General features: G+C 41.1%; 1 protein-coding gene across 5 annotated transcripts in view; it reads left to right on the top strand.

The window, feature by feature from the left end:
* The window catches only part of LOC109035334 (echinoderm microtubule-associated protein-like 2), a 152,413-nt gene that overhangs the window by 52,408 nt on the left and 72,619 nt on the right, over window positions 1-27,386 (top strand). For 2 of the 5 annotated variants that reach the window (XM_072302748.1, XM_072302746.1), the window contains exon 1: window positions 10,111-10,236. The exons of 2 other annotated variants lie outside the window; for them this stretch is intronic. The gene's annotated coding sequence lies outside the window, so the exon portion shown is untranslated. Of the gene's footprint in view, window positions 1-10,110; window positions 10,237-27,386 lie in introns of those variants that run through there. One more of the 5 variants, XM_019048924.2, reaches the window with a different exon arrangement.

Below are 27,386 nucleotides of genomic sequence, written 5' to 3'. Positions count from 1 at the left end.
GAACCTATAAGCATGGCTCCACGAACTATTTTTTATGGCTCTATGATCCATAACTCGGCCGGCAAGTCACTCTTCCTATACTTTCAATAATAAACATTTTATTGAAGGAAATTTGGCAACTCTCGAATTGTCCTCCGGCGTTCTTCTTTAGTGCGGTAGTATCGAAGGGATCGATAGATCTCCTCGGAAATCTGCGTGTCAAGACCCTCGGCAGTGTTGATGTTGGCCCGGCTGGAAATGATTGGTCATAAAGCAAAGCCAACATTGAAAACGTGACGGGGACTTGGACTTGGAGAGTGCGCGGAATCCCTGTAATAAGGCACAGAATCACGGCGGCGCACTCGCCACTGTTTGAGTAATTGAAGTCAATTATTTTAATTAAAGCACTGACATAGATTAGCGTTATCGCCGGCCGAGTGCGGCGGAATAAGGTCGTCTCTCTCTTCCGCTCGGAGACGAATAGGAGCTGAAGCTGAGGCTCGAAGAGAGCAGTTTTCAGCGGCGGAGTCACTCGGGTAAAAGCCGCCGTGTCGCTCCGGATATAAAGGTCAAGAACTCGGCCTGTAATTTGTCGCTCGCTATCTCCACCCGACGCCAGACTGAGTCTATTTAATCGGCTATGCTCTATTCATTTTTTTCTTTATTAATTTTATCAAATGCGTGAAACTGGGAAAATCGGGAATGGAGAATTTGCACACACAAATTTTTATTGCTTCATCTGAGAGTGCTTGATGACCTCAGTTCGCAGTATTTTTCGTAATTTTTTTTCTGACATGGGAAATTGGAAAAAACTAGATTTAAAAGTGAGAAAATGTGCCGCTTTATGACGTCATCTGGTGCCATCCCTGGTAAAAATTGGCAATAGAATCTGTGTTCCAAAATACCATAGACCTACAGCCGGCTGTAAGATTTCTAGTAGCTTCTATAGCCGGCTACACAATCTCTTATAGCCTTTTATAGCCGATGGTGATTAAGCAACAGCCAGGTGATAAAGTGTATGCTAAACGTTACTAATTACGGATGCTAGGACTTGGTGAGTTTTTGGACTACTGCTCTCTTTTTGGGCCGTAGTATCTTGATTTATTTTGCGAGGAAAGCTCCGTACTTTTGATGGATGCCTGCCATTCCTAATATATTAGAGCGCCTTCAGTTTCGTATGATACTGTGCAATACCTCTGGTGTGAAATAGTTGCTTCAAGCGCCGTGGCACGCTGCGGCGCGGCAGGCGGGCAGCGGGCAGCCGAAACGCGCATTGGCGCCTACAAACCTAACAGGGATACTTCACGCGTTGCGCAGTGCGTGAAGTATGCCTGTTAGGTTTGTAGGCGCCAGTGCGTCGCCGCTCCGCTTTGTGTTAGGCTCTAATATTTAATCCGGCGGAGTCAGCGTTATTCAACTCATGATTTTGAAATGTTTGCACATCCTGTATGGATTGTTCTCATTTTAATTGATGAAAACAAATATGTATTAAAGGAAAATATAATGTGTGTTTTGTAAATATTAAGGTGGTTTTGTATCAAACTTAATGATTTCCAAAGCACACGAATTTCTACACAATTTCTTATAGCCTATTATAATCGATGGCGAAAAAGCAACAGCCAGGCGATAAAGTGTAAAGCCCGGCGATAGGAACTAAAGCCCGGCTGCATAATTTTTTATCGCTTCGTATAGCCCGGCCGTATGATTTTCTCCGTATTCTACAGCCAGCTATATGATTTTCTGTAGCCTTCTTTAGCCGGCTATAAGAATTCCTATGGTATTTTGAATTTTTGAATTTTTGAAACGCAGCTCTTATCGCCAATTTTTACCAGAGAAACCAAGGATATCCTAGTACTCAGTTTTCCTAGCAGTATGATTTTAAGGATGAAATTCACAAAATTTAAGACACCTGCGGATTCTCTATTGACAGGATTCCTTGGAGAATATTTCGTCGAGGGTTGATTCCTTTCATTAACTCTTACTTATTGACATCCTACATTTTAAAACCTTTCCTTTTTGTTTGTTTCAGGTGAGTTTCCAGTCATTCTGATCAGGTTGTAGATTCAAGGGTCGTAAGTTGCCAAAAATTAATGTCAGATGTCGCATGTCGGTTGACTGAAACGGTGCGATAAACCATTGGGCCGTTTCAACGAGCCAAGGTTCCGGTTCACCGAACCGAGACATTCCAATCAACACTGGAGTACCTAAATAGGGAGACGGACATACACGGTACATGACAGTGATTTTGAGTGTATGTGATTGAGCTCCTAGGGCCCAAAAGGGCAGCCAATCTAGGAATTCAAATTATCCAGAGTGATTTACTATTACAAGTGTTAAGATCCTTCGTTGGTAAAGCATGTATTTGACTTAGTTTTTGCATAAATTTACTCATATTTGCGGAAGAACGCTCATTCACTGCCGCTCAGTGAAAAAAACAGTTCGTTTCGGTCGCAAGTTGACAGCATTGTTATGTTATTGTGGTGACTGGCGCTAACCGGCTAGCGCTCGGCTCTCAGTATGCAACTCTCCACTCTTTTCACGTGTAATAACGAGTGTTTGTGCGGCTCATACTGTCGTGCCTCGGAAAAACACCGTATGAACCTTCGGCTGTTGCCAAATTTCCTGTGGGAAGATAAAGACTTTCTAGAAAACTTGTAAATATTTTTCTTCCAATTTTTCAGAGAACTTTGCTCAAAATTTCAGCCGAATCATCCGGAGCTTTCAGATTAATATACTCATAATTTTCCCCAGAATTACCTAATTTGTGGGGAGAAGTTTGGCAACATGTGAATGATCGTATGCCGTTTTTCCGGCAGAGTAGCATACATTGAAGTGATCGTTGTTAAACGTGATTTTTCACCAGTTACTCAGAGTTCGGGATTCTTCCGTCCAACGGAGACGTAAAGTCGTAATGGTTTTTATTGCGCTCTCTCTTTTAGTGTCTCCTGCATTCTCGACACTGGCGGGGCGTTCTTTGCGATATATCGATTGATCTGCCGTTTAAACCTATGGAAAAGGATCGATATACAGGGTGTTCGCAGCGAACATCCTCATAATCGATTCTTTACCATAGCTTCAAATGGAGAAATATCGATAATCGATCATGCACGCTTCGCCACTGATTCTCGAACTCGGAACTCGAGTTCGTGAACTCACGCCGGATTCAAAAACATTAGTTGCTCGCTACAATTTATATGCACTTTTATCTTAATGAGTTGCGGGTGTCTGGCATTCATTAACTCGGTAAAAATTCGGCAAAATTCTCCGCTTCTCGGATGAAAGTAGCGGAATCACTCCGCGATGTCGGTAATAAGATTAAATGGACAGCATTTTGTGATGAAAAACTAGTTTCGTTTCAATGCTACTGAAATCGTGCGATTTCTTTTAACCTGCGAATGACCTAAGAATTTAAGCAGTTACTTTTTGCGCAACAAAGTAATGCTGATTAAATGAGGAAACGACCCTGTATAAATTGGACTTTATTTTGCATTAAGGAAGTGCTGTCCCTGAATCATTCGTAAAAGCGCTTGTCTGTTTAAAGGAAGTAATGGCGCCCACACTGTTTCTAAAAATAGCCAAAAATAATAACTTCTTACTGCGAAATAGGGTTCAATTGGACTTGTTTATACTGAGAAGAATTAAATGCCTAGAGTTTGCGCGAAACACGATTCTTTACAAGAGCAACTGACCCTCAACAATAATTGAAGATGTTTCGGTCAAAATTGATTTTAATCTGGCTAGCCATTTTTCCAGTGCCACATTTTGATAAAAATTAGCTCGTAATCATTAGCGCTTTTCTATCAGATGTGTATGAAAGAATACGGAGGAAAAACTTTGTGCATGGGACCCGAAGTTGAGGTCATATGGAGACGAGACGAGGCAACGTGGGAATATTCTTACGGCGTCGAAACACAACACGGGCCTTTTAAAGTATATTATTCAATGCCACGAGTATTCGAACGCGAGTTCGAATTATCACGCCTAACACAGTGCGGTCGGCGTTAAACGTATATTAGCGCCTGCAAGACTTTAGGAATACTTTCCGCATTGCGCCAAACAGTGTGGTCAGCATAAATCCCACATTAGCGCCTACAAGACTGCATGAATACTTCTCGCATTGCTCCAAACGCAGAACAGGCGGTCAGTTGGCGTGAAACGCATAATAGCGCCTTCAAGACTGTAGGAATGCTGTAGTAGGACTGGGTGTCATCATTCTTGACTTTCTGCTCCAGTTTTTAACGTAATTAAAGGGAAGATACGTATCCTTATTGCAAAGGTCCAGAAACTCGAATGATATTTAATTATTTTTTAATTACACGGAGAAAAAAACTTTGTGCGTGGGATCCGAAGTTAAGGTCATATGGATCTCTGAAGTTTTTTGATCACGCATCCGAAAACGTGAGGTCGAGCTGCCGAAGTTCGGGTCAGACATCGAGGCACTTCGGTATGTACCGGAAATACTTGATGTGTGACCCGAACCCTTATTCGGTACATATCGAAGTACTTCAGCGGGTCGATTGTTGAATCATTATCGAAAGAACTCGATCGATAAATCCCTATCTCGGCAATGTTTTTTATCGATCAAGGTCATTCGATAACGATTCAACAATCGACCCGCAGGTGTCTGACCCGAACTTCGGCAGCTGGACCTCAAGTTTTTAGACACGTGATCCGAAAAGTTCAGACATCCATATTACCTCAACTTCGGGTCCCACGAAGTTTTTTTTCTCCGTGAAGGATGTTATCAGTGCAGGAACTGTCACTGCCGAAAAGAGTGAAGACCTCCCTGAGAGCAAAAAAAACACCATCAGTTAACCCCTGGCAAAGCCTCTTTAGCACAAAAAAAGAAAGAAAAAAAATTGAAGGTGAGGGCTGCCCCTCCGATATTATTCTCACTCTCTTGTACAACATTTCGTTGAAGAAGCTTTAAAAAAATTTACGAGGACTAAATTACACCATAAATCAGGTCTCTGTGATTAGCAACCACCGAATTCGCATAAATGTGTAATAACTCTCCCTTAACGACCGTTCTTAACAAATTCATCACTAATTTCAAACTTCACCTGCTGGGTCAGTCACATTCGTTTTGGTGAAAATAAATTTTTATCGGCCACAGAGCTAACAACTATAATTTGCTCGAATCCTTAGAATAACACTGCTGTGCTAAGGAAAAACGCCGTATGAGCCCTCAGACGTTGCCAAATCGCCTTTGACAAATCATGAATTTTCTAGAAAATTTGTGAATATTTATCCAAGTTTACAGAGGATTTTATCCGTTATTCGATCTAAAAAATCTAAAAATTACAAGGACAAATATTCATAATTTTCTTCAAAATTAAATTTTTTCTGAGAGGAAATTTGGTACTATTCGAATGTTCATAAGCAGGGTTGCCACAGTTAGGAAAACCCGGGCAATGTCAGGGAATTTTAAAAAGTCAGGGAAAATGACGAAAATGTCGGGGAAAAGGACGAAAATGTCAGGGAAAATTTTGTAAATCACCTTCATTTGCTTTCTAGGATGGGTTTGAGATTTTAAACAAGAAATTTTGCCTGAAAACTATTTTCAATTATGCCTTCTTAACCATCCGTCAGATCTTCAATTGTCAGGGAATTTCACCAAAATGTGTCAAGGAAATCAGGGAAATCAGGGAAATGTCAGGGAAATCAGGGAAATGTCAGGGAATTTCATTCTCTAAATTCTGTGGCAACTCTGCTGAAGGCGTTCTTCCTTAACACGGCAGAACACCCGAGCTTGTTTCTGTGACTGATGGACCTCGCTTCAGATCGATTCAGTAATGACTGATTGCTTTTGAGGTGTGTGAGGCTGAATGGCAATCAGGCACAAGTAATTATTTTCTACTAATCAATGGAACTCGACATGACTACTGCCACAATGTGGAGTAGTTATACCGGTCCCAGGCGCGCCCCTGCATGATCTCCGAACATGTAGATGGATATATCCTACATCACGTTGAGAACTGTTTGTATCAATTAATTAAGTGCTTATGAAAACACAAAGTATGCGGATCATTTTTTTTTATAGGCGTTACATTGAACCCGCATCATTAATCATACTAAAATTAAAACTTTATCGAAAGTTCACTTCACTCTTATCTCCTGTTCTCAGTTGACGCTGAAACGAGAATTATGATAGGGGGTAAATATTCGGGGATTTTTCTCCATTTGTACTTCAATTTTATAATTCGTAACAAAGAGAGTCGCTTATGGAATATCGAATATACTTATTCGTGTACTTATAGGAATTATTAAGTGGCAAATTCTCAGTGTGGGCAAACCTTATAGGTAAACCTCTAGGTATACGAGGTGAGCCTGATTCTGCGTTGATCAGGGACGGAAGGCCTGTTAATTCATATAGGGCAGAGCTCACCCTTACACAGCCTCAGGGTGAATGAAAGCGTAAGTTATTTCCCCCGTGCCACGTTGGAGTCGGAGAATGAAAATTAAAATAGGATCGCGGGACAAGTGGGAATTAAATTCAAGTCGCGGGAGAAGAACAACCCGCCATCAGGGTGTCAGGTGTCTACTGGTGGCGTGGCGTGCTTTGCGATATATCGATTGTCATGCCATTTAAACCTATAGAAAAAGATCGATAAACAGGGTGTTCGCAGCGAACACCTTAATAATCGATTCTTTACCATAGCTTCAAATGGCATAACAATCGATACATCGCAATTCACGCCACACCACTGGTGTCTACCAGTCCCCAATGTCCCCGATTATTTCCGATTTTGGAAGGATGTCCCCGATATCCCCGAAAGTCCCCAATTTTCTTTTTCAGGCCCCCAAAAAATCGTCCTTTACACCGGCATTTTCAAATTTTCCGTCAGCCGCGGCGGCGCGGTATAACCAGGAATATAACGCTCTAACCTAGCTTCCTTTCTCTCACTATTTCGGAAAAAAAGTCCCCGATTTTCTTGGAAAAACTCCCCTAAGAGTCCCCAATTTTGGTTTTTTCTCACTGGTAGACACCTTTACTGGAAAAAAAACCACATTGGATCTAGAGTCCAGACTCTTGAAAACATTGATAAGAAAAAATACTCTTGATTCAATCGGATTTTTGCTTGAATCAAAACGAAATCCGCTCAAATTAAGAGGCTTGGTTCTTGATTTAAGCTGGATTCTGATTGAATCAAGAGTACTTTTTCTTGTCGATGTTTTTAAGAGTCTGGACTCTAGATCAAATGTGTTTTTTTCCAGTGTTGGTCATCGAAAAATGGATCGTGAAGCTCCGCTGATGATCCTTATTCCTCCGATTAATCCCAATAAATTCACACCTCGATTACGCTCTCAGTGTTTGCTTTCATTTAATAGACTCCGCAGTAGATTCGAAGCCGCATCCTCGGCCAACACAAAGCGGCTCCTGATCAACGATCAGTATAATCAAAACTTCAATCAGCCCGATGATCGGACGACTCGGAGTCACTTTGAGGTGCGTAATTGCAAGCTTTTGTCGCTGCCGTCCGCGTTCGGAACTTGGAAGCTCAGCAAAGCCGATACGGTGATCGGGCCCGTGGAGCGTGGAATCGACGGCCCTTTCAGAAATTCAGACGCAATAGATGAATCGCTCCATCTTAAAACCCAACACGTCCATTTTTTATGAGCCCTAAGGTCCTTGCTAAGGAAAATGTCGTATGTGCGTTCGGATGTTGCAACATTACCACTGATAAAATATGTATTTTTTAGAATTGCTATATGGATAGTTTTACTTGGACTATATTTTGCAATCGGGAACCAGAATGTCTGGCTCATCCGTAAAAACACGTATGTGCCTGGGGAACCAATGGCACATACATTGTTTTTTAAGTGAGACAGAAATTATAGTTCCGAATTGCAAAATGTGGTCCACTTGAAATGTTCTAATATTTTAGGTTGAATTGAGAATTTGCCCGCAATGTTGTCTTTGTTTCATCATGAAGTGCTCGAAGAGCTGCTTCTACATAATTTTTTTTTTTTTTAAACAAAATTGTTCGTAATGGGAAATAGTGTCTTAAATAGATTTAAAAGTGAGAAAATGCACTGCCTAGTGACGTATCTGGCGGCATTTCCCATTTAAACACTGGTATCTTAACAGATCATATCATTTTGTCATATCTTCTCCAATAATTACTCAAATCATGAACCAAGTGTATCCTCGTATTCAGTTCACTCAATAATTTCCACTAATGTACGAAATCCATCAAAATTCAGACACCTTCAAATCCTCCATTCTTTGGAAAATTCGATGAAAAATACTCCCAAGGTACCCTGTATTTTCATATTTCATATGAAAATTTTTTGTTTTTCATACTGCTCCAAACTGTTTTTTCATATTTTATCAAATGATTTGGCACCATCCGAAGACTCATACGGTGTTTTTCCTTAACACGGCAACATGAGGCTGCTCGTATTCTATTCTATGGCGAAGCGTGAATGATCGGCTATCGATTTTTTACCATTTGAAGATGTGGGAAGGAATCGAATGTTGAGATTTACATTTTATAATCGATCTTTTTCCGTAGGTTCAAATAACCGATAAATCGATTGATCGCAAAGCTCGTTCGCATTCCATGGCTCATCGATTCGGTTTTATCATTGGCCGATTCTGATTCGACGAGCATCGCTCCGAGCCGATCGGCATCCCATTCTTTTGCCGGTCATCTCCACCCGCAATACTTCGATCTATCGATTTTTCCCGCTGTCTTTTATTACTGGGTCGAAAGTCAATACTTTTTATTGTCTGTTCGTAAGAGGGCGTTGGAATGTATCGATTCGGATGGGCGCAGGCGTAGTTTCCGTGCTGAAAATCATCCGCCCTTTCGCTTTTCATTCAGAGACTTAATGAGTTCCCCCGCCCCACCCCCGCCTTCCGCGGCGCTGTGGTGCTTGCCCATCGGGACTCGCAACGGTCTTCGGTTTTGCGGTCCGGTGTTTGTTGAATTGTCGGCGGTCATCGCGGTGCGTTGTACGTGGGACCGCGGGATTGAGCATTCTCTGTAACGTCGCGTCGCAGAGAAAAAACGTCGGTTTATGTAGATCATGAACGTTTTGGAATCAGATAACCGAAGTTATCGGTCACTGTAACCGATCTTTGGTCTGTGAACCGGATATTTTCAGGCAATTTCATTTATGCGGTTTTGTCGGACTTATCTAAAAATATCTAGGTGCTAAGAAGAAAATTGGAAGAAATGGAAAATGATGAATTTCTTCCTAACTTTCTCAAAAATAAATATTTCATCGGAGGAACTTTGAAAATTTGGAAATTCCGAATGCTCGCGGTATTCTTCCGCAACAAGGCCGAACAATAGACCATGGGTAAAACTTTCACGATTTTGTGAGTCGTTTCCCCCATTCGTTAACCTACTGTAATTTTCTCCAGCATGTAAAAGTATAAAATCTCCATCGGAGGTATATCTAAAACAAAACAAAAATATCGCATTGCTCTGCACTGACGTTCTAAGGATGAACGCCAAACGAACATTCAAATGTTGCCAAATTTCCTACCGTAAAAAATGAATTACAGAAAAAATTTATTCTTATTTTCCGTGAAATTTTCAGGTATTTTAGTGTGAATCACGAATTAAATTTTCCGAAAAATCGGGAGAAAATATTTATAACTTTTCCCATACATTCGTATTTTATCAATGGAAATTTGGCAACGCCTGAAGGTTCATACGGTGCTCTTCCTCCTTTCGGCAGTAAACCATTGATAAAACTCGGCCGACCCACCCTCCCCTCAAAGCTCATAAAAACTTGCGCCCCGATTTGAGCTAACAAGGGGTGAAACGCACCGGAAGGAGGGGGTCGAAATTGAAATGCACAGGATTCCAGCGGAGGCGGGGGTGGTGCGGTGAATTGCGATTTTTCGATTGTTCTGCCATTAAACCTATGGTAAAAAATCGATTATTAAGGTATACCCTGTTTATCGATCCTGTCCCATAGGTTTAAACGGCATTACAATCGATATATCGCAAAGCACGCCACGCCGGGGTGGTGGGGTGCGCTGTACCAACGTGACAAGTGCGGCGTATCGATCCGCGCGCACCTGAACCGCCCCTCGGTGGCGCGGCGGGCGTTGGCAGCACTGGAACCACCCCTCCCCGCGCCGCCTCGCTCTCGCGTCCAAGCTCCCTTTTAATTTAAGTCAATCCAGTCGCTCACCCGTCGCCGTCCGCTTCGGTTTCGCGCTCAGTGTGTGCGTTCGAGTGTGCTTTTGTGCTCGTTTTGTGCGTGACACAACTTGGATTATACCCTCAACCCGTAACGTATACCCTCACCTCCTATCAGAAAGTCTGTACAGAGTGTCGTCGATGCGAACGACTGGTGGTATTCGATGGCGTGAAGGGGTAGTTCGGATGCCTCACCCGCCCTTTCCTATGGTCAACGGCTGTTGCAAGCCATCTTTTCACGCAACAGGGATAGGGATACCAGACTTATCGCTCAAGTGGCGTGGATTATAATAGCAAATTTTGTGCACTGTTTGTAGTGCATGTTATTTGTAGCGTTCACAGCGAGAGGGTCGTAACCGCGTATCTTGTTTCGTGGCGGGCTGTCGTGAGAAACTGCCCGGCAGCCCCATCGCTTTGGAAGTAGTTAGGAATTTCTTAAGTGATGTTTAGGTGATAGGTTTAATCATCGAAGATTGTCGCTTTTGTTGGGTCCCCCCGAGTAAGTTGGTAGTGTGAATATCTCGAATTCTCGAAAAATTTCAGTTACAACCCTTTTCAGCGGGGCTGCCGACATGAGTGGAACATTTAAGATGGACATTGACCTCAATTAATGGGGTTTCCCGCTTTTGGACGGTTGTATGTGTTTTCAGCGTCGTAGAGAAAAAGGAATCATAATTTGCCCAATGCTCGTGGTATATTTCAGGCCCAACCCGATGTTTTTTAGCTCGTTAATGCCTTTTTTGTGGTAAAAACTTTTTCGGCCCCAATAACTATGTTAACGTGCCAACCGATGTGAGAAAAATCGATTCTCACCAGGTCAAAATTCTGCGTAATTCATCTCCATAAACCAGCAGCGTTTTGGGAGCATATTTGGTTTTAATGCTGTTTTAGACGGATCACAAGTAGCATAACTGATGGACGATATTCTTCCAAGCACCACAAAATTATGCAATGTTGATCGTATTGAATTGTGTTCTTTACAAACATAGAAGGTTTTATCGTAACTCTTCTTAATCATTAATTAAATCAAGTATAGAGATCAATATTAATATTCACAGTCTCATAGTTATAACTGGAAGATTTTACGGAGATGGTGTCGTTTCGTGGGGTTGGTTTTCCCTGCCTCTGAACTCAGCGTGACCTTACTTTCTCTCGTTAGTCTAAATCTAAATCAACCCCTAACGGTTAATCGAATGTCGAGCCAGTCTTCAATTTACACTTTCCATCGAGATGAGTTGGTTGCCAAACATCTACTTCAATCCACGTAGCCGAAATGGAAAGCTCAGCCTTCCACGCTTTTCCCGATATAATGTGTACCGGCGTTTGTTTACCTTCGACATATGCGCGCAATTGTGCTAGATATGTCGCTCGAGTTTTGAGTGAAATTCGTATTGGGTTTATTCGTTCTATTTAGTTATCATTTATAGCTCACTTGTTAGTCGGGGAAAAATTGCTTATTTTAAGTCATTAAGTACTGCTCACCACAGACCAAATTTTTGTTGACATGATTAAATTATTGTTATACGTACGCTTTGTGCATGATTCATGTTGTTAACCAACTTCTATCATACCACACACTATTATCAGTATGCAGCACTTTTATTCAGTGTAAAATACCAATTTAGTTGTGTAAAACTTTAATTTGGTTGGTTTGCAGCACTAAATGGATTACCGTCTAAAAGTCAGTACAGCTTGCCATCTGATTAGTACTTATTTAGTGCAAGGAGTACACATTTGTTTCTTTCAAAGAACACAAGTGTTGATTGATAGTTGAAAAGTTCCCTTTTTTGAAAATTAAAGTAATCATCGTAGCCAGCGAGTTTTCTTTGTCAGTTTTTTTGGTAGAAACAAATTGGAATTGCCGCAGCTAAGGTGTTATGTGTATACTTGGACGAATTTCATTCAGTGAGCACAGGCAATTCGAGAATTACGCCGTTATCAATGGCTGAATATAACTTCACCTTTGGTTTGTATAATTGCAATTTATTCCCACCAAATTCTACTAGCGTTACGGTAGTAAATCTACAATACTCAAGTATTTACAATGAAAAAATTAAATTGCTAAAAAAAAGTGTCTGCAATGTTTCAACGTAGATTTTACAATAAAAAAATGCTACTTTAACCACTACTGTAAGCTAATGAACCACGGAGGTGGTTAAAGTAGCATTTTTTTGTTGTAAAATCTACATAGAAACATTGCAGGCACTTTTTTTAGCAATTGAATTGCTAAATCAGCAATTGCATTTTTTCCGTGTATCACTTTCTGTTGCACATCCCTCAACTACTTTCCCATTGCATTCGCGAGAGCGACTAGCGACCTTGATCACAACCGGTCGTAGATTTCCCACAAAATCCTCCTGATTACACTTAATAGACAGTGCCTAATGAGATCCACTTGGAGTAATAAAGGACGGCTGACAAGGTTCAGATTCCACTGTAAAAACGCGAGCCGTTCCGCCAAGCCACATGGTCCTCTGAGAATTTGAATAAACCTTGTTTTCTCCAGCTTTAATGTTAACTGCGAACGTAATTATGGTGAACCTGTGTGTAATGTTAGTTTGTTAGATAAAAAAATCACCCCATGTCACTCCGAAATCGCTGTCGGCAAGCTCTGGTGACCCTCAACGTAACGCAGTACTTATTGCACGTTGATGGTATTCCCTTGAAAGTAAACAGAGTGCCTTAATGAATGAACGAAGAAGAAAAATCCTCTGTGTATCAGTGGCGTGGCGTGCTTTGCGATTTAACGATTGTTATGCCATTTAAACCTATGGTAAATAATCGACCATTGAGGTGTTCGCTGTGAACACCCTGTTTATCGATCCTTTTCCATAGGTTTAAATTGCATAACAATCGATGTATCTCAAAACGCAGCACGCCACTGCTGTGTATGGGACTGTTCCTCGAATTTTCAAGAATATTAGCAGGGTGTCTACAAGTCCGGAACTTCCGGAAATAGCACTGACAGTAGAGCGAGAAATTCACATTTTTGAAATTTTTCGGATTTCGTGTAATGAGGGTACTGAAAAAGTACTGAATTTTTCTGTTGAGGGGAGTACTGAATTTTTTGGGACTGTCCTGAAAAAGTATCATAAAAGTACTGATTTTTGACCAGCCTGTTTCAGTAGACACCCTGATATTAGCTTCAGCTTCAGCTTGCGCCGACTTCCATAACCGTAATCTGGATCGCATTCAGCACGAAGCGCCAAGTCACATCAGCCATTTCCGAACTTCAGCCGATGTATGATTATTTATTTTTTTACCAAAGCACTGTAGTGTAGAGTCCTCTAAAATGTTTAGGAAATCTTTTTTGTGATATGAAATAAATTCTCTGAAATTTGTAATAGAATCGCTGTTTAACCGTTCTTATACAAAAAAAATAAGTTGGTCTATGAAAGACAGTGCCTGCGATGTGACTTAGGCGCTTTCTGCTGAACACGGTCCATTTATTGTAGCTCACTGAAAACGCAGGTATCTAGATTAGTGCACCTATCATTGGTAGACTTTAAACAAAACACTTTGCACCCAGATATAAGCAACCAAGCAGATGAAAGAGCATTTAAATCTCAGCCTAATATAGTCCAAAAATTCACGCAAGGTATGATATGCCGATATGTACCGTGCAGTTTTTGAACTTTCGCTCTTGCATCACAATAATCTGAAAAATCGAATCGTTGATGACAGGTGGTCTCATTTTCTCAGAGTAAATTACTAATAAAATCACTTTTTCATTAATTTTTTTTAAAAAAAAAAAAAAAACAAATTGCCCTTTTCAACATTTTTCTATCCTCTTACTTTTCCTTTGATATGCACTTCTTTTACGTAAATTTATTTATCTTCATGGTTTTTTACCGTCATTCTTCCGGAATCCAGGATTCAGTGCCTATCGGTTTCAGCGCAGTCGTGCGTGGCATGAAAACTTCGGAAGCAATCGAAAGTAGTTGGTCGAGCGAAAAGTCATGTTGCCGTGCCGCGTTTTTAATAATATTTTCCGCGTATCTCGATCCCAGCGAGTTGAGTTTTTCCGCCCAGTGCGGCAGTAACGTGGAGCCAAAGAGTAAGGAACTGGGCATCCGGGCAGGAACCTCGACGGAACGGGAAAGAGATTACGAGGAGATTATGTCACTCATGCAACTGAAAAAATTGCATCACTTTATCAAGGACGAGAGCCTCCCGTTAAAATTGCATCCAATGCACTGCTCCGCGCGGATGCCATATTTTTGCGAGCACGAGTTACGAAGTTCGTTTTCTGAAAGGAGCATATGCAAAAGTTCGCTGACACTAACAAGTTTGTTGAGAATTTTAGTATCTTTTCATTCTCTTTGCGAATTTCGTGTCGGTGGAGAGTTGAATGAGCACATCTTGAGAGTTAAATGGCACAAATCAAATTTTAAATTTGAAGAAGTTCAATATTTCTCTTTAATTTATAGGAACTTGTTGTATAATTAATTTTTGTCTGAAGAAGTTGGAAACCTCCAAAAAGGTGGGATAATATGCCACAGCTGGCAATTCTCTAACTGTTGCGGGAGTCTTAAATCCCGGAACCCGGGATTCTAAAATCCTCAAAAGGAACTCAATTTGGCGTTCAGTTCCGTTTAACAGAAATACGTCCACACTGGGAAAAAAAAAATACATTGGAGCTAGAGTCCAGACTCTTGAAAACATTGACAAGAAAAAATACTCTTGATTCAATCGGATTTTTGCTTGAATCAAAACGAAATCCCCTAAAATTAAGAGGCTTGGATTTAAGCTAGATTCTGATTGAATCAAGAGTACTTTTTCTTATCGATGTTTTTAAGAGTCTGGACTCTAGATTCAAAGTGTTTTTTTCTAGTGAATGACGCATTTACACCTGTAATGATGGCAACAAGTTTCTTGGGGGGAGGGACGAGAGACAGGGGCGAACAGCTTGCGCACGTCGCGGGCAGGAGCGCTGTTCCTTTTTGAGCGGAAATGCCTGATCAAAAATCGCTCAGGTGTGACCAGCCCGGCGCAAGTTGCCGACACGACGCGACGGGGCGATCCGTCTTGCATTTTAGGGTGTTCTTCAAGACGCAGATGGCTCGCTGCGGCACCGCGAGGGAAGGAAATTATCGTCAGGGAAGGAAAGGAGGATCGCAGGCAGGATGTTTGGCCCGCCACCGTATGAAATAAAGTTAGTGTGTTCTCGCACTAAAGAGAAAATAACATAAAAGTTGGATTAATGCAGGAAGTTTAGCAGAAAGTAATCCATGCCTCGTTTGATTTTTGGGACTGCCTAATTTTCTCGTTGCTTTCTGTGTTCAGTTTAACGCTAAATGTGTCAAAATCGACCGAAAACTTGGAGTAGTTTGAGTTTCACTTCCCTTTTGTTAACCGAATGTTACAAATATTCTGCTGTGCCAAGCAAAAACGCCGTATGAACTTTCGAGAGCTACCATTTCCTCCGATGAAATGTGTATCTTGAAGGAGATTTATGAATATTTTTCCTTGAAATCTTCAGGAACTTCAGGCGAAATTGCCAAATTGGAAGAAAAATAATCATAATTATTTTCGAAAGTGTTTAACCGAAGGAAATTTGGCAATGCCTGAAAGTTCATACGGCGTTTTTACTTAGCACGGCAGTGTTCTTCTCACAATCAATGGAGTTGCGTGGGTCAAGAACTTACAATGAGCCAAGAGGACCAGAGAGAAAAAGTCCAAGAGCTGCTGAGATTTTAAAACCGTCGCGTTTATCCACATACGTGCCCTTACGCCTGAATCACTGAGGAAAATATTTATGTTCTTGTGTTACTAAAAGGATTGATTTTGCTATGGTTTGCATTGAACTTAGCAAAGACTTCGAAGTAGCAGAGACCTTCGGTGAATCCTGGGGTCTCCCGGCTTCTCTCCCATTTTTCGTGCTGAAAAAACACCAACTTCATGTTGTTTTTTGTCTTCCCTCTCATGTTAATCGAAAATAACACGAGAACAGAAATATTTTAACTAGATGCATAACAAGAAAAGATGATGTCGTGGTCTACTGCGTTACAGTGCACACTAGGATTTCCTACACGTTGATAGCATCAGTGATCAACGTGCAGTATTCATTAAACTTGTGCATCACCGATGCATTCACGATGAAACCAAGACGGAAGAGACCAGTGTCCATCACTGCGGTAAATGATGTATTGTGTCCCCTGAGGAACGATATCTCTCCAAATAGTAAATAAATATCGAGGAAAATTTATTTTGTTCTCAGATCCGGCAACTTTCGGCAAGCTGGTTCTGGGTATTATATTTTAGCTTCAGTATTCTGCCGTGCTAAGGAAAAACGCCTTAAGAATATTCCAGAGTTGCCAGATTTGTTTCAATGAAATGTAAATTGCTAAGGAAAATTATGAATATTTTTCCTTTCTTCCAGGAAGTTTAGGTGAAACTGCGAACAAAAGTACCTGAAAAATTTCAAAAAATTACCAGTAAATTCTTGTTTTATCGAAGGAAATTTGGCAACGTCTGAAGGATCATACGACGTTTTACCTTAGAACGGCAGTATTATTGTTTCAAGTCTAACGCGTCCGAAAGGAATGAACGGGAAGAGAAGAAGACTGCCCGGTCTAGCCCGCGAGAACCTAATGCCTTCCTAACGAGCTTAAAGTCACAAAACATCGCAGCTTTCAGGCCATGGAGGAAGGAAAAATTCGAGTGGTTCAACAAACTTAGTCGAGCCGAAACTAATATAATTATTCGCAGTGGTTTTTAAATCCATTTAGCGGCTGAATTTCTAACTTCCATAGAGCGGTGCTTCAGACCAATTGTATTTAGGGTCGGGTCGGGTTGCAATAGGAACTTTGCAAGGAGGGAGCTTCAATGATGTTGCTGTTGCACTACAAGGCTCGTGTTCTTCAGAACAAGGGCATTTTCTCAACGGAAATTCCCTAGCGTTATTCAAATTCGGTCGTAGCCAGTCTATTAATCTAGGGCTATTTATAAAATAGAAGTTGAGCTATTAGCCGACTTTACAAAATTGTATGTAATGATTGCGACTACGGTCATACTTTAATAAAAAAAAAAAAAAAAAAAAAAAAAAAAAAAAAAAAAAAAAAAAAAAAAAAAAAAAAAAACAATGTGCAAGAGGATTTAAGTAGCCGAAAACCGAAAAATCTTGTTATATGAAATAATGTACCCAATGCTTCATTTCAGACTTTTCGACCCCCCTCTCCATCGTAACCCTTTTGTGACGTAGATTCCTATCCTTAAACATGCGATTCATAATGCAGGGTTGCCACAGTCAGGGAATACCGGGAAATGTCAGGGAAAATGGCGAAAATGTTAGGGAAATTTGGCAAGTCATATCTTTATTTCCCCTCTAGAACTCGTCTAGCGTTTCGAACAACAAATTTTGCCCAAAAACTCATTCTAATCATGTTTTTTTAATTATCTGGCTTACTTACGATTGTCATGGAACTCCGCCGAAATTTGTCCGGGAAAACAGGGAAATGTCAGGAACACTGGGAAAAAAAAAAAAAAAAACATGTTGGATCTAGAGTCCAGACTCTTGAAAACATTGACTTGAAAAAGGACTCTTGATTCAATCAGATTTAAGCTTCAATCTAAAGGAAATCCCCTCAAATTAAGAGGCTTGGTTCTTGATTTAAGCTTAAATCTGATTGAATCAAGAGTATTTTTTCTTGTCGATGTTTTTAAGAGTCTGGACTCTAGATCCAATGTGTTTTTTTCCAGTAAAATTCAATTTTCTAGATTCGATGGCAACCCTGATAACAGCGTAACGCTCTCTTCAACCCCCCGAGCGTTACGTATTTTACGAACGGTCCCTTCTCACGTTGGTCCAAAAGAATAAGTTTATCTCAAACGGTGTTCATCATCTCTCTTCCGATTTAACGTAGAGCTGACTTTTATAACGGCCCAAACATACATCATCGGATCTTTTTCCAGTCTCCCCTTTTCCTATGGCGTTACGTCTGACGTAAGTGCATCGCCGATAAATATAACGCTGTCGCAACTGCAAGTATTACCTCAAGCCTGTGCGGTTTCTGGCTGCTTTACGGCCCTCGGACCGGTTTACGGACGATACTCAATAATTTTGTCACGTACGACCGCAAGCATGAATTTACAGACGTGTTGGCATTTTAGATTTCAGTCTGTGTTTACTGCCCCGACATTCACCCCCTTCCCTTCGTCACCCTTATGCCGGGATTCTCGTCACCTTGACCGTTCGAGTGCGATTTTAAGTGCTTTAATCTGAACGCAAATAAGTGTAATAAAGTGCGACTGCTACTCTTATAATCGAAAATTAAAGTTTACAGGCCGATAAGGTTTTGCGAAAGAAAAGTCGTTAAACTTGACGGAAGCTTCATAATTTCCGTCTATCCCTTGGCAGTTGTTTTTTTAAAACAGATTAGCCTCCGGGCACCAGTCGAATTTCATCTACGCTCGACTTAAACTTAAAGTGAGATACTTTTCAATTTTATTCTAAAAATTTTGCCATTAAAATTCCCTAGAGATTGTTTTTACACTGTCAAACAAATATAATATTTTACTCTCCGCAATTTATTGATTCCGCAGAGAGACGCTTGCGCACAGAAGGAAAATCAGAAATCAGCTCGCCCCTTCTCCTCTTTTTGACGGGGAAGGTTGCACTGGAAAAAAAAGTCGCTTGGATCTAGAGTCCAGACTCTTAAGAACATTGACAAGAAAAAAATACTCTTGATTCAATCAGACTTTTTGCTTAAATCAAAAGGAAATCCGCCCAAATCAAGAAGCCTGGCTCTTCAATTCAAGAAAAAGCCGGATTGAATCGAGAGTTTTTTCTCTTGTCAATGTATTTGATAGTCTGGACTCTGGATCCAAGCGACTTTTTCCAGTGTGAGAGAAGCAAAAATAGTGGTTTTTTTCAAATTGGCAGTATACGAAAATATCTGTAAAAAATCTAGAAAATTAGAACTTATTTGGACATCTTTCACCCGAATCAGCCTAAATTTATCAGAAACAGTCAAACTTCCCCTGTTTTCTTTGTAAAGTTTAAAGGAAAAAACTAGCGACATTCTGCATTGAAACTTCGCGATCAAAGCGTTTATGATCGGACTTAAATTCGCAGAACGTTTCAAGGCGTGAGCTTGCCTATTTTTTGGGTGTATGGGGAAAATTCGAGAGGAAAAGCTCGCGTCCACTTGTTCTGTCAGCGTGCAAAAGTTTCATGTCATTGTGCGTCCTCTTCTTAGATAAAGTAATGCGTTGAGCTTTTTCTTTGACCCTTTCGTTTTTTCCATCGTAATGTGAGACGTGTGGTGGACTTTTTGACGTCATGCTTTCATGTATCTCGTCGATAGGTTAACCTACAATAAAGCTTACGCGAGCTTAATTAATGTCGAATGTTTGCTCTGCTCATCGGGACCCGCCCAAGTTTAAGATAATGGACTCGTTTCCTGATAACTATTATTGCTCTATTCTCCGGCGAGTGCACTCGGCCCACCCACCCTCCTGCCCTCGCGTCGCCAATTTTTCAAATCATCCATCGGCAATTCTGCCATTTTCCATTTTTCAGAGGATTCGTTCATAATTTGATCTAAAAAGTCTGAAATCCTCAAGGAAAAATATTCCTAACTCTCTTCAAAAATAAATATTTTCTGAGACGAAATTTGGCAACGGCATATTTCCTGAGCACGACAGTGTAGTCATCTTCGTATTCGAAACAACCTTGAAAAAACAAAGAAAATCGAAATCTAAGAAAACTCATTACCCACATTTCGCATTTTGTCACCGTTCGTTACTAATAACTTTGCCCTATTTTTGCTAGAGGTAAAGTTATGTGACTCTAGAGAAGGTAGTTTAATTTGTATTATCCACCGTATTTTTGAAGTAATTCTTGTTCCAGTAATCTGAATGAAGAACAAAGTCAAGAGTCTGTCTGTTGTTTAGATCTAATAAGCACAGAGCATCCGTCGAGAGAACAAACAAATTGGCCAGTATTCATATGGCTGAAAGAGAAGAATTTCGTTACACGTGTCCTCCTCGAAACTTCGTGCAGAAAACCATGCGCGCATCCATGTGTTCAAAAATAACCTCGAATAATCTCATCTCTGAGTTGTTTGATTAATGTCAAGTGGATATGTTTAAGAGCAGACCCTCCAATTTAGCTAGTTTTTGTTCCGAATAAAGTCCCAAAGAAAATGGGAATAAAACGTCTCGTTTTAATGTGCTCCAGTTGTTCACTCATCTCCCATCGCTTTTAATCCGTTCTCGTATTTATTTCTCATTATATGAAAAAATATAATCAGGTTTAACTGAAAATGGACCACTTGATGCCGGTTTTCTTTCAATTTTCTTCTCAGTCTGTTCTATCAAGTTTGAAGAAGCACTCATTACAACACTAGAGTAAGAATTGAAATTGTCATCAGCAGCAGTGTAAAATAATCAGACCGAAAAATGTATAGAATAATGTAAGTTAGGATTTGAAGGAATAGAGATCAATTTATTCACTTATTTCAAAGGACGGTTCTTTCAATGGAAAATGTGTCGTCCGATTTCTTCAAAGGACTAACAGGGTTTTTTTGCTTTTAAACGACTCAGATTATACTATCACTGGTGTGGTAGAGCATGGATGAGAATAAGTATACGCACGCAGGTCACGAAATCAATATATTTAGTGTTGTGTTGGTAGAAATTGATGGACGATAACACGCACAAACCATCGTTTGAAGTGAGGTTGCGCGAGGTGCGTTAGTGATAAAACACAAATTGTCAGCCTTTTCACAACTTAAAATAATGAAAGCTTTCGCTTTGATCGTGACTTATAGCCATGTTGTCGGTTCGAAATCCGTATTGCCAAAAGCGTTGCTCTGTCGTGCACTAGTTGAAATTAATTCTTTTATTCCTAAATTTTTCTCACAGCCCAGTGAACAACAATCTGAATTGGGGTTACCAATTTTTAAATGCATCCAATCGGTCATTGAAGTAATTTACATCTCAAATACTATGTACGCAGCGGCAAATTGTGATTAATCGAAAAGAATGCCCCGTTTCGCATCGGAAAGTTACCGTAAGGCTAATCAAGTTTTCATACCTTTATCCCTTGCGTGCTTGCCCCTTCAAAGCTAGCGCACGCACACCGCTCGGCGTTGTGTCAACCACGACACGATGCCGTCACATCATAAAAAAATACACGCGAACGTGGAAAAATCGTTTATCGTTTATCATGTCATGAATTTCATTTATTCCTTTTCTATTGTGATGTATCTAACAGATTCTCTGTCACTCCCTAGCAAATTTTGTTTCACCCTCCTCCCCCCTAAATTTACACTAAGAAAAAAGTTATGGACTATATAGACATACCGTCCGTTCCGGGCTCGCAGACGCTGAAAGTTCCGGGTGCTGCAGCCGTAGCGGGCAGTTCAAATTCCTCGTAACCAATGTGAAGTAAAAACGTTAGGATCTTCGTTAGGAGATTGTTTCAGTCATTTTCGTTGCGCGAATCGGGTTCTACGTGAAATTCTTGTTAAGGAACATGTGTGGGAATCCTTTAATTCGTACCTTGTCTACTGGTTCATTGAATCGTTTACTGTCAGACGGGTGTGAGTCCTAAACTCATAAGCCCTAGAGTCCCGCGCGATTAACGAATGCCAGGGCTCATGAGTTTTAGTGTATTTTCCGAAGGAAAAATACACTATTGCGTTCTCCCTCATGGTGGGACCTAGACCTGGGACCATGCATCTGAACTTGTGCCTGTCAAACAGAAACCGATTCCATTTTTCCCCCTACGATTCTTCCAGGAGCGTATTGGAAGAATCCTGGATTTCAAAATTGCAGGCTGCTTTGCGCCTCGCATGAACCAGGAATGAATGAAGCGGCGCTATCGCCGACCGGGTCAATCGGTTTACGATCTCGTCGTCGTCGGGAATCGGAGGATCGCGGATACGAAGTGCGATCCCGACGCGAACATGGAACAATGGCGGGCCTCCATTAGGTCTGGAAACGCAGAGGTCGGAACTTGTAAACCCTCGATCTTCCCGCGATTAGGGCGATCGGCTGGAAAGTTAAAGCTCATCCATCTAGCGACTCCGGCGACCGGCTTATTGCGAGCTTTCGTGCGCCGCGCGACCTTCCCACCGGAGTCCGAACCGAGGTGCCAAGGGAATCCCGCCATGAGAACCCAGAGACGGAACAGTCATTAGCCGCAGATCGGACGCAGAGCCTCCCGTTTTCAGAGTAGCGTTTCAGGATAGGACTGTGGTCATTCTTGGAAGTCGACAACTTTGAATCTATTCCATTTAAACGTATATAAGACAATCGATTATTGGTGAGGCAGTTCACGGAAGAAAAAAGCACAAGGTTGTTGGATGATAGGGACATTTCCAATTAATTTTGGTAGTATCCCAATTATTTATGGTATCACCCCAAATAATTATGGTTGTACCCTAATAAATTAGGTAACTAACCCAAAATGTTGCGGTACTGCCCTAACTTGAGTTGCGCGGTACTACCACAATTAATTAGAAATGTCCATATCATCCAACAAATTGGGGTAGTATCACAATTGTAAGGGATAACCCCTGACCTTTTTTTCCATGTTTGTTTCACCTAAAATCGATATTTTGTACGCCTTCAAATGGAGGAAAAATAGTGTCGCTAACTTGCAAAATCGCCACCGGGATGCGGTTTGTTCGTCGGGTTTTGTCTCTAGACCCCACGGAATGGCATAAAATGCTATCTTGGCGAGTTAGCATTTTATGGCGCATCCATTATCTTGGACTTTTTAATTTCAAAAATTTTGAGTCGAAATTAAAGTTTCCCGTTTAAAAATGCCACTTGGTACCAAGTTTCACAAATATCGAACGAGTAGGAGCCGTATATCGTAGGATCAGTAGAACTCTCCACAGTGGTAAAGATACCAGTCAATTTGCATATGTTAGTGCGCCTTCATTTTCGTATGATACTGTGCAATACTTCCGTGGTGGAATAGTTGCTCACAGCGCCTTCGACGGTGTCGCTTCGACTTGACGGTAGAAGATCACGATTACCGCTGAAATTACACTCTGGCGCGTGCGCTATGACACATTTTCCCATCACGGACAGTGAATTAAAAATCATTCCTACTATCATACCTCAATTTGTGACGTTGCAATTTTTTTACCGCCCATTCTCTGTGCGTGAACCAGTATGAGCACTCTAAAATCTGCCGATATTTTTCCGAGGTATGATGAAGAATATTATTTTAAATTTTTTCATTCTAGTCTATTTGTATTTCGATTTTCCCAAAGTGAACCCCCATATCGTTGCTTGGGTGAAAAAAGAATGCAACTGCACTACAAAAAGCCTAGAAAAGCATTACGTTTTATAGACGACAGAGTTTACCCCCAAGTTTAGTTACGACCTCATCCTACGTAGGCGACGAAATGGTTCAATTTTGGAATATATCGATCGTATTCAGAATGCGTTGCGCAAAATCTGAAGATCCACCCACCTTCAAACTAGGGAATCTCGACCCGATCTGAATTCTGCCGTGCTAAGGAAGAACGCCGTATGAACCTTCAGGCGTTGCCAAATCTCTTTCTATATATAAAGAATTTACCGGGAAAATTGTAAACATTTTTCTTTGAATCTTTCAAACAACTTTGCCCGCAATTTAATCTAAAATATCTGAAAAGAGCTTGATGCAAAAACGGCTTTTTTCGCCCCCCCTCTGGAAGTTCTTCAGACTTTGTCTATTGATTACTCATACTTGAGCGCTTTTTTTCCCAAATTTTCAGACCCCCAAAAAATTTTGGGGGGGAGCTAGGGCGGGTGGAAGTCAAAACCTATGAACCTCGATATCTCTTGAACAAAGAAAGATATCGAAGTCCGGTTTGGACGAAAAATCGTCTAAAATTGCATACTTTAAGATTCTAAACGTCGAAATCCCGATATCACATTTTTAAGTCAACATATGTGCTTTTTTCCAGTTTTTAGGTCTAGAAAATTTCTTTTAAACGAAAAATTTACAAATATCTCAATTTTTTATTTGAACCAAAACCAGTTTTTTAAATTGTTCGTCTTTTTCCGCATCCAACGAGTGGTCCATTAAGCTGGGGAACCAAACGGTTCCGGAGTTATGATCGATTGAAGTTTCCGCTCAACGCGCGCCGACCGATTTTCGCGCGCAAAAAAGTCGGATTTGACTGTTATTAGATCAGATTGAATGTTCAAACTGAGCAAAATGCTTAATTAGGGACTCTTGAGGGTCGCTGAGTTCAGAAATTACCGATACTTCCAAAAAATTCACGTTTTTAAAATTGCAGCTCCGCAGCGCTATTTTAGAGGCCCACTGAGCGGCCGCTCGGCGCTCAGTGGTCCTGTCCGAAGCTGCAATTTTAAAAACGTGAATTTTTTGGAAGTATCGGTAATTTCTGAACTCAGCGACCCTCAAGAGTCCCTAATTAAGCATTTTGCTCAGTTTGAACATTCAATCTGATCTAATAACAGTCAAATCCGACTTTTTTGCGCGCGAAAATCGGTCGGCGCGCGTTGAGCGGAAACTTCAATCGATCATAACTCCGGAACCGTTTGGTTCCCCAGCTTAATGGACCACTCGTTGGATGCGGAAAAAGACGAACAATTTAAAAACTGGTTTTGGTTCAAATAAAAAATTGAGATATTTGTAAATTTTTCGTTTAAAAGAAATTTTCTAGACCTAAAAACTGGAAAAAAGCACATATGTTGACTTAAAAATGTGATATCGGGATTTCGACGTTTAGAATCTTAAAGTATGCAATTTTAGACGATTTTTCGTCCAAACCGGACTTCGATATCTTTCTTTGTTCAAGAGATATCGAGGTTCATAGGTTTTGACTTCCACCCGCCCTAGCTCCCCCCCAAAATTTTTTGGGGGTCTGAAAATTTGGGGAAAAAAGCGCTCAAGTATGAGTAATCAATAGACAAAGTCTGAAGAACTTCCAGAGGGGGGGCGAAAAAAGCCGTTTTTGCATCAAGCTCTTTCAAGGAGAAATAAGCATAACTTTCCTTAAGAATATATGTTTTATCCGGAGAAATTTGGCAACTCTCGAATGTTCATACGGCGTTTCTTTTTAGCACGGCAGAATTCTGAGCCACTCAAAAGTCCTATGCGAGTATTTGCGAGAGGCACACACATTCTCCGAGTGCGGATGTTGTAAAAATCACGGATTCGCGGCCGGTGTTTACACAATTCATTATGCAAGGCTGGCGTTGTCGCTGCATGTTCGCAGTCTGTGCGGCGAGTCCCCTCCCCCGCGCCACCGTAAACATGTTTGCATACGGATACGATACGAGTGCGACTCGAGGAGCGATTGACGAGGAGTAGAGAGCCAATGGTAATCAAAACCGACGGTTTCTGACCGAGTTCCTGCGTCCGTTTCGCCCCGCTCCAAGCAGTCGGGTCTTTGGGCATTAGAGTCATTAACACAGCCGCCTTACGGAAGAGTGCCATAAGGGCATCTCTGTATGACCCTTGGTTAGCGTACGCGCTTACGTGTCTCGAGGCTCATCCCAGAATGCACTTACGGCTCTCTTACATAACGCCGCAGAACACTGATATTGCTCCGCTGTGACGTTAGTCATGACCAGCGCTCTGTCGTCTTGAGGAAAAACGTCGTATGAGCATCCGAAAGTTGCCTAATTTCCTCGGATAAAAATTGTATTTTTTAGGGAAGTTACGCATATTTTACCCTGAAATTTTCGGGTATTTTAGATTAAATTGCCTATACAAAATTATTGCAACGATTCGGAAAACTTTTGACAATTTTCCCGGTATAAATTCGGTTTCTATCGAAGGAAATGTTGCAACGCCTTTTGACTCATACGATGTTTTTCCTTAGCACGGCAGGGCTGTCACTTGTGAATCCGTAGATGGAGTGTTCGAGAAATGATCTTAAAGAGGCTGCGAGCTGGAAATACGAATCACGGAGGTCAAAAAAAAACCTGCGGTAATACAAACCGATAAGTTCAGTAGGCACTGCATTGCAGCCGTGTAGAACGAAAAAAACTTCAGTAACAAAATGGTGTCCAGAATTTCTGCCTATTTCAATTCCCTGATTTTTCCTGTTTTTCACATTTTTAATTCATAAGTTGTTTTTAAACCGGGCCGGAAGTTATAGTTCCTAATTGCAAAATGTAGCCCAAATGTAGGTAATAAATCACTGTTTTAACATTGCGTGGAGAAAATTGAAAGGGAACATTGACGGTATCACTACAAATCGATTATCGGTATTTCACCATTTGAAGCTACAGTAAAGAATCGATTATTAAGGTGTTTGTTACGAACATCCTGTCTATCGATTCTTCTCCATAGGTGTACATGGCAGATCAATCGATATATCGCAAAGTACGCCACGCCACCGGACGGTATTAGTTTACGTATCCCTAATCAGTTCCCGTTTCATACTTGTGCAGTGGGTCATTTCCCCCTGCCTCGCGAAAACTTAATCAAAGTGAGTCAAGGTCCATTTTCTCGAGTTGCGTCACGCGCGCTGTTGTCGGGAATACAATCACGAAATGAAAACAAATGAATGACCAAGTCTCGCTAAATGGAGCCATCAAATTTTATCGCCTCAACTGTAACTTGCTAGAAAACGTCCTCCGTAACATGCTGAAATTATTCGAAAGATGGTTCGTGTCGTAAGTCGTAAGACGGCTTTTCAAAGGTCGACCAGATCACAGCCGGAGCGGAAATAGTCTTTACGTCCACGTCCGTCCATTAACCTCGCGCATTTCCAGTGCATTGTTCTTCTTCGGGCTACCCGACTTCGCCGCCATAAAAATCCGGAAATTGTTCCGCCGTTATGCTATGATCAATCGAATTAGGAATAACCTCTTTTCTTGACGAAGCGCGTGCATTTGGCTGTCAGTGCGCCCATTTTCCGGAGCTAGTTCCGAACTCCGGAACTTTTGATAATCCCGAAATGTTCCGGAACTTTTGATAATCCCGAAATGTTCCGGAACTTTTGATAGTCCCGAAATGTTCCGGATCTTTGGTATCTTCCGGAACTTTTGAAAAATTCTAAAAGGAATCCCGGAACTTTTGACTATCATAGAGTAGGAGCAGTGGCGCACAGTGGATTGAGTCAATTGGAGTGGTCGGACATGACATTTTTAACGAAAACTGCAACTTTTGATGTTTAATTCGTCACATTTTAAACTTAAAGGGGTGCTTTAATACGAAAATGAAAAGAGGAAACCGACGGAACCACTTTTAAAACCTCAAAGTTTTGTGAAAACAAAGTTATAAGCTTTTAAAGTTTCCAAATTTTGTCC

This window comes from Bemisia tabaci, chromosome 7 (assembly GCF_918797505.1).
Source record: "Bemisia tabaci chromosome 7, PGI_BMITA_v3".
Lineage (NCBI taxonomy): Eukaryota > Metazoa > Arthropoda > Insecta > Hemiptera > Aleyrodidae > Bemisia > Bemisia tabaci.
The sequence above is the reverse complement of the archived record's forward strand: the minus strand, read 5'-3'. Positions and strand labels throughout refer to the sequence as shown.